Here is an 8,369-nt window from a genome sequence, read left to right as displayed (position 1 = left end):
AAAAAAAATTTTGCGCTTTTCTTAACTTAAATTTATATTGTAATTTACACAATTTCTATCGCAAAGTATTATTTTCTATGTCCAATTTTTATATTTCCAAAATAAAACAATAATTTTCATTTATGAATTTTTTAATATTAATATTCTATATCCATAGTGGTTCTATGGTAAAATGTGGTCACCTTTTTGCTTAAAAAAAAAATGGTTCTCTATATATATTGGTATTTACAAAAATTAAATAGTATAATTTTATATTCTTTTAATTATTTACAAAAAAATTAAACTGTATGTATGACTCACAATATTACCATATACCAGCATTTTCTCCGAAGGATATCACATTTATTAGTGGATAATGCATTGCTCATTATTTATAAAAACGCAACTTCTACAGTACATTATATATTATGTTCAGAAGACAAAGCACCTATTTGAATTGTTTTCATAATGTGACCTCAATGTAGTTAAAAAGTATTGATGAATTGGATGTTCACCTTGAGTGACCTCTACAATTACTTCTAGTGTAACGTTGCATTGATGTGGTGCCGGAATCAACTGCGCATGCTCAATTCCCACTCAAATCACCATATAATGGAAGGAGTGAATAGACTGAAATTCATTTGTGAATAACGTTTCGAGCGAGAGTGGTATATAATAAAACATGTATTTGTGCAGTGTATGTGGTAGAAGTTTTACACGCAGTGACAACTTGCGTCGTCATGAAAGGGAGTCATGTAAACCAATACATTTAGGTGAACCTGAGGCAAAACGGGCTAAATTACATCATGAGGCTCAATCACCTGTCGCAATTCAAACAATTAAATGTTGTAATAAGGACATACCCAGGAGCCAATTACATGCGCATCGTAGGACATTGGAACATAAAACGATGTCTTGTACTCCTAAATCTGAGGGTATACAAATAATAAATAGTGCATTTAAGTGCAGAATAATAAGCTACCGGGTGCACAGCGAAACGGGGCTTACAGACTTTAGTGAATTTTTCGCTCGAGTGAGGGCTAAAATAATAAGTTTGTTGGAAGACATCATAAGGGTTCATAAATCCATAAAAGTAAATACGGAAACTTTTGCCAAATATATATTACAAACTCGGGAGACATCCGATGTTAAATCATTTAATAGCTGCAACAGGATTCTCGACGAGTCTGTGGACCTAGATGGTATTTTCCAAGAATTTGTAGACACAATGACATCTCAAACATCGGAATTTGAGGAGAAAGATTCTGGTAAGTAATCCTTGATAGAGTGAAAAATAATATTGTTTACTTATGTTTTTCTCCTTTTACAGGTTGGGCCATCGAGGAAATATCGTATGTGGAGTTAAATGTGAATAAAAACAGTCCTCTTTGCGGATCCTCCTATATTAAATTACCGAAGTTTGTGGAAAACAAGAAAGCGGTTATATCCACCAAGAGGTCTAATACATGAGATGTCATCGTACCCACATTTTTCATCTGTTTTAAATTTGGTAGGTATGGATTTTCCAGTTAAATTGAAGGACATTTCAAAATTCGAATCAATGAACGATATCTCTGTTAACGTGTACGGGTTAGAAAGTACTTTCGAAAAGAACAAGTTAAAATATGAAATAGTCGGTCCTTTACGATATTCATCAAAGAAATTGAGGTATCATGTGAATTTGTTACTTATTACTAAGGATTGCTGTAAAAATCATCATTGTGTGAAAGAATGTATGATGAGCCATTATTGTTGGATTAAGGATTTCTCGAGGTTGGTTTCTAGTCAAATTTCTAGCAATGAGCATAAAAAGTATTTCTGTGATGGTTGTATCTTACTTTGGTTGTGAGAGTTTGTTATTACATCAAAGGAGGGATTGCAACCATATTTACACCACCGCACCTACTTTGGAATTACGTGTTAATAAGTTCGGGAAAAGTGTTCCAGAAAACATATTAAAATTTGAAAATTTCGAAAAACTGTTGAAAATGCCTTTTGTGGTGTATGCCGACTTTGAGTCCATTTTGAAACCTATAGATACTTGCGAACCCAACCCTGAAAAATCTTATACGTGTAAGACTTTCAGCCATGGAGCCATTTTCGTTTGCATATTTGATAAAGTGTTCTTTCGACGATTCACTCTCAAAATTAGTATTTTCTAGGGGGGATAATGCGACAAAGGTATTCGTACAGCGTTTAGAGGCAGATTTACGGGAAATCTGTAATAAATATTTAAAAAATATAGTTCCAATGGATCCTATGTCTGAACACGAAGAGAGATTTCGATAATGTCGTCATTTGCAGTATATGCGAGAAACCAATAGAAAATTTTCATATTAAAGTCAGAGACCATTTGACAGGCAAAAAGAGACCAGGGGCCGCTCATTCCGTTTGTAATCTAAATTATAAAATATCAAATTTTATTCCAGTTATATTGCATAACATGTCGGGGTACGATGCCCACCTTTTCGTGCGCGAATTGTGTTCGAGTAAAGACAAAATCGATGTAATAGCCCAAAGTAAAGAAAAATATATTTCATTTACAAAACATCTTTACATGCACGATTATGTTGGAAATAACGGTAAAATAAAGAAGAGTTTTCTAAAGATGAGGTTTATCGACAGTTTCAAGTTTTTATCCACGTCTTTAGAAAATTTGGCTGCAAATTTAAATGATGATCAATTCGAAGAAACCGTCAAATATTTTCCAGATATCGAACGTTTCAACTTAATTAGGCAAAAAGGTGTATTTCCATACAGTTTCTTGACGGGTTTAGAAAAACTTAATGTTGAGAATTTACCGAGCAAAGAAGAATTTTATGATAAATTAAACGAAACACATACATCGGATACGGAGTACGAGAGAGCACGCCAAACATGGCAAATATTTAATTGTAGGAATTTAGGTGATTATTATTATATTAGTGCTTATATTATGTGATGTATTTGAGAACTTTCGAAAAATTTCCTTGAGTAAATATAAATTAGATCCAGCGCAATATTACACAGCTCCCGGACTTACTTGGGATGCCATGCTGAGACTAACAAAAATCGAGTTGGAACTTTTGACTGATATTACAATGATACAGTTTTTCAAAAAAGGTATTCGCGGCGGAATAAGTCAATGTTCCGAGAGGAGACACGTTGCAAATAATACGTTTCTTCCAAATTATAATCCAAACGAACCTTCTTCTTTTATTACATATTTAGATGCTACGAATCTCTATGGACACAGTATGTCGCAATGTTTACCAACCGGTGGATTTTCGTGGTTGACGGAAGAAGAAATTTTGAATTTTAACGTTATGAATATCCCTGACGAAGGACCTTACGGTTACGCGTTAGAAGTAGATATAGAATATCCTAAAGCATTACACGATTCACACGCGGATTTGTCCTTTTTGGCAGAGAATATGGTTCCACCCGGTGCAAAATCAAAAATTCCAAAATTAATTCCAAATTTAAATAACAAATATAATTATATCATACACTTCAGGAGTTTAAAACAAGCGGTGAAAAACGGATTGATAGTATCACAATATCGCATAATTAAATTTAATCAAAGTACTTGGCTGAAAGTCTATATTGATCTTAACACCACAATGAGAAATGGCACATCAAACAAATTCGAGAAGGATTTTTACAAGATTATGAATAACGCCGTATATGGGAAAACATTGGATAATGTGGACAATAGAAAAGATATAAAATTGATCTCATTGGGAAAAAGTTCATAAATCATTCGGCGCGAGCACATTAATCGCTCGACCTAACTTCAAATCATGTACTATCTTTTCAGAGGATTTCGTAGCCATACATATGGGCAAGTTAAAAGTTCATTATAATAAACCTCTTTACCTCGGATTTTCCATATTGGAATTATCCAAAACCGTGTTATATGGTTTCTTTTATGATATAATAAAAACAAATTTTGGTCGCAACGCTTCGTTACTCTACACGGACACCGATTCTTTGATTATCAAAATTTTCACCGACAACTTTTATAACTTTATTAAATATAATATCGACCACTTCGACACTTCTAATTATAAGGAAGGAAACGAGTTAGATATTCCCGTGTCTACTTCTATATTGGGGAATATGAAAGATGAATTTCCAGAAGATCCAATTATGGAATTCTACGGGACTGGAGCAAAAGCGTATTACGTGAAATCGGTAAATAGCGAAACAAAAAAGCTAAAGGGGTGAAGAGGTCCGTTATAAAGAATAATTTGACAGTTGACGACTACAAAAAAATCGTGGAGGGAGGCGGTTTAATTTTCAGGAAGATGAACTCTTTCCGAAGCGAGTTGCATAATGTTTATACAGAATTAAAAAACAAGGTTGCGCTTTCCCATTACGACGATAAACGTTTTGTCATTCCTAACAGCGTTTCTACTTTGCCGTGGGGTCACGAGGACATTAAGTACTATCAAACCGAACGCGATATAAATTTCGATTGTTTCGTAACTGTCTTAAGTCAACGGGCGGGAATCAGTGGAACAAATAATTTGCAATTATTAATTAAGGCCCTCGAAAACGTAATTGGATGGATAATTGGAAAATCCATACATAAAACAATCCTGTAATCTAGATATAATAATGTAATTGTTATATAATTTCAGTTGTTATATATTATGTAAAAATATAATTGTTATATATAATTATTTTATAATTACAATTGTTTGATATATAATTATTGATTAATAAATAGCGAATTAGTAATGTGTTTCATTCGTTGGATTTACTAATGTAGAAATTATACAGTGGTAGCATTTATTAGTACAAAAGGTATGTTGGTAACATTGGCTGAAAACATAAGTTCGTGCGCGGATTTTAAAGAGACTGCGACAGCGCAGTAAGAGGGAACACCAAAATAAACGAGTTGGTTATGTATATATATTTGGTCACGCATGCGCATTGTAACGGAGTGCAGTAGGGGGAGGAGTTCGGAGCAGATAAAAAGACGGAGCATCACACCGAAGTCAGTCAGTCTTTCCGACAGCTTCAACAGTTCAAGTGTGTGTATAAGTTCAATAAGTTTGTGTTAAGTGAGCAACATGGGCAAATCAAGTACGTTACCGAGGCACCCAACCACCTCCAGGAGGAAGACAAGCGTGGGTAAGCAATTACCCAAGATGATACCTGAGGAGCGGCGTCGTTTGCAATCCAACGCTGGTCAGCACTTCGTGGCGCCAACAGCTAGCGTCATTGTGTTCGATATGGGTGTCGTTCCCTCGGACGACATATGAAGAGCTTTTCTGCAAAACTCAACAAGTCCACATATGATAAAATATCAGTTTGTATCAAAATTATATCAAATATCTTAAACAGAAACAAGTCAGCAGATTTATATCAAAAATTCATTAGTCGCTTAGGAATTCAATGGGAAAAATGGTAATTTGCGTCAAAACTAAACAGGTCACTTCATCAAAATAAGGTACAATAAAAACGTTATTCACGACAAGAGTAAACAAGTCCTGTGAAATTTTCACTTTGTCGATCCCAGTTTTGTAACAAAACTAAACAAGTCATAACGAATATACTGTTCTTTGTAATTTCGATTATTAATATTACTATCGCCATCTATCTATTAATAGACTACATAGTCTCGCTTTGTATTAGGTTTGCTACCATAATATGGCAAATTTTGATATAAGGATTTCAGATGGCAGTTCAAAATCTGCGAATATTGTTCGGTACCACCAGCTGTTTCGACTTGTTGAATTCTGACAGAACATGAAATAATAAAAGCTTGGTTAGGAAGGACATTGTTTGCCTCCAAATTTTACTTATTTGTGAGAATTAGAATTACAAAATACAGTTATTGCTATGGATGATGATAGTTTTACAATAGTGAGAAAGCCAGTAAGGGAACTAGGAAGAGAAAACGGTCGACTCCTAAAAGAGAAATAGCAAAAAACTTAAGGTAAGCAAGTTTGCATAGGTTATAGATTAGAAAAGGTTTCTCATTATTGCATTGTAAGATTTTAAAGATGTTTATTGCTTTTCCAGGAATACGGTTCCCATTGAAATACCACAATTCAATCTACCATGTGATCATAAGATGCAAAAGAAGTTCTGCTGTAAAGATATTACTATTGAGGATATAAATACTGCTAGAAAGAAAGTATATTCTTCCAATAATAAAGCAATTCAAGACCAAAGGCTTTGTCTTTTTTTAAGTTCAGCTGAACCCTTAAGAAGGCGGCCACGCAGTGCCTCACCAAGAAAAAATCACAATGTGTCGATTCAGTATTACGTAAGTGAATAAAAATAAAATTTATATTTACGTAAATTTGTAATTTTTTTATTAGAAAATTTAGACGTATTAGAAAAAAACCATTTTTCAAAGTATGAGATTTATCACTGTTCAGTTTTACCTTGTTTTTAATGCTGGTTCCAGTCTTTATAAAACTAATGTTTTAAGTTTAATGAAATGTTTGCATCATTGACACAGTTTTCACTTTCAGATCACAGTTAAAAACAGATGTAAGCGAGTATGTCAAACTTTTTTTTTGTCTGCAATGACATTATCAAAGGCAAGAATTATTCGAATTTCAAAAATTTTATTAAAAGGTGGTATTCCACAGGAGTTAAGAGGCGGTGACAGAGTTTCCGATGCATTCGAGGATACAAAACAAAGTGCCCGAGAATTTATAAACAGTCTGCGAGGGACTGAGAGTCACTACACACGAAAAAATTCCAAAAGAGTATACCTTAGTTCTGAATTAAATATAAGTAAGCTTCATAAAATATATAATTCAAACTGTTCAAATCAATTTTTGAAAATTAAATACGGATTGTTTCATAAAGTATTTGTAACCGAATTCAATATAGGATTCCGAAGTCCGGCCTCGGATTTATGCAGTTATTGTGTACGTTTATCGCAGCAAATTAAAAACGAAAAAAATAATGACAAAAAAGTTACACTCATAACAGAAAAAAGAATTCATAAACTACGATCTAAAGCCTTCTATAAACTTTTAAAAAAGAAACCTGAAAATGCCATATCATTTTGCTTTGATATGCAATAGGTACAACCTCTTCCTAAAACTCCTATCGGAGAAGCTTTTTATTTAAGGCAGCTAAGCTACTATACATTATGCTGTGTTAGACCCGATTCTTCTAAACCTACATTTTATACATGGACAGAAGACCAAGCAGGGAGAGGTTGTACCGAAGTTGCATCAGCATTATTAGATTACATTAACAGTTTAGAAATGAATGCCGAAATTACTATACTTAGATTGTTTTGCGATGGGTGTGGTGGTCAAAATAAAAACTCGCATGTTATACATGCTTTAATGTTTTGGCTGCAGAATGAAACCACAAAAAATATAAATAAAATAGTGATCCACTTCCCAGTACGCGGACATAGTTTCTTGCCAGCGGATAGGGTTTTTGGACGCATTGAAAGGAAACTAAGAAAAGAGCCCGTAATAGAGAACAAAGAGAAATATCATGAACTATATAGACAGGATTTGTTAAAATTTCGGGTAAAGATTGGAAACTTCTTAAGGCGAAAGATCTTCAAACTCTTTACAAAAAACTGGACAACATTAGCGAGTATAAAAGAATAGTTTTAACAAAAACTGACAAAAATGACAAGAAAATTATGGAAGTAGAAGGTTTTCCAAACTTCAAATCCACTCTTGGAAGTAAAAAACAAAATATAATGAAGAGGAAAAAAAATTTGAAAATTACAATTTGCCGGAAGAGCCATAAGATTAATCCTAAGAAACTGGCCAATGTAAGAACTTTACTTGAAACTCATTTTGGTAAAAACTGGGAAGAATATGAAACTTTGAATTGGTACAAATTATTACTAAGCAATCCAGAAAATATAATTCAAGAAAATAATGAGGAAACACTGGAAATGAGGAAGAACATAATGATGGGGATGAGGAAGCATGTGACTGTTTGGAGGACGAAGTGGCAATTCATATATAAGCTTAAATATTAATGTATAAATTTAAAAATAAATATTTTAAAAAACATACATGTAGATATTCTAATTTAGTTTTACAAAAGTTAACAAGTCCCATTAGCTAACGAAGCAAAACAGAACAGGTCCATATTATTTAATCAAAACTCAACAAGTACAACCATTTTTAGTAAATAAATCCCAAAAAACTTATTTATTTTTCTTCATATTTTCAATGTGTGCTATAAGATGCCTATTAACCATATTTTTTAGTGGCATTTTGCTTTTGTGTCTTTTATTGTGATTATATACAAAGTTTCTCCTTTTCTTAAAACTGAGCTTAAAGGACTTGTTCAGTTTTGCAGAAAAGCTCTTCATATTGTCGAAGGCGTTGGTTGATATTCGGGACAACGCCCCTGCCATATTGTCTCCAATAAGTGACCTGGAGGATGACATCTTCCAA

The 8,369-nt window shown here is 33.4% G+C and overlaps 1 pseudogene; it reads left to right on the top strand.

The window, feature by feature from the left end:
- Positions 1-6,506: 6,506 nt before the first annotated feature.
- On the top strand, positions 6,507-7,581 carry LOC111691724 (annotated as a pseudogene).
- The last annotated feature ends 788 nt before the right edge of the window (positions 7,582-8,369 follow it).

Source organism: Anoplophora glabripennis, unplaced genomic scaffold (assembly GCF_000390285.2).
Source record: "Anoplophora glabripennis isolate ALB-LARVAE unplaced genomic scaffold, Agla_2.0 scaffold489, whole genome shotgun sequence".
Taxonomy (NCBI): domain Eukaryota; kingdom Metazoa; phylum Arthropoda; class Insecta; order Coleoptera; family Cerambycidae; genus Anoplophora; species Anoplophora glabripennis.
The sequence above is the reverse complement of the archived record's forward strand: the minus strand, read 5'-3'. Positions and strand labels throughout refer to the sequence as shown.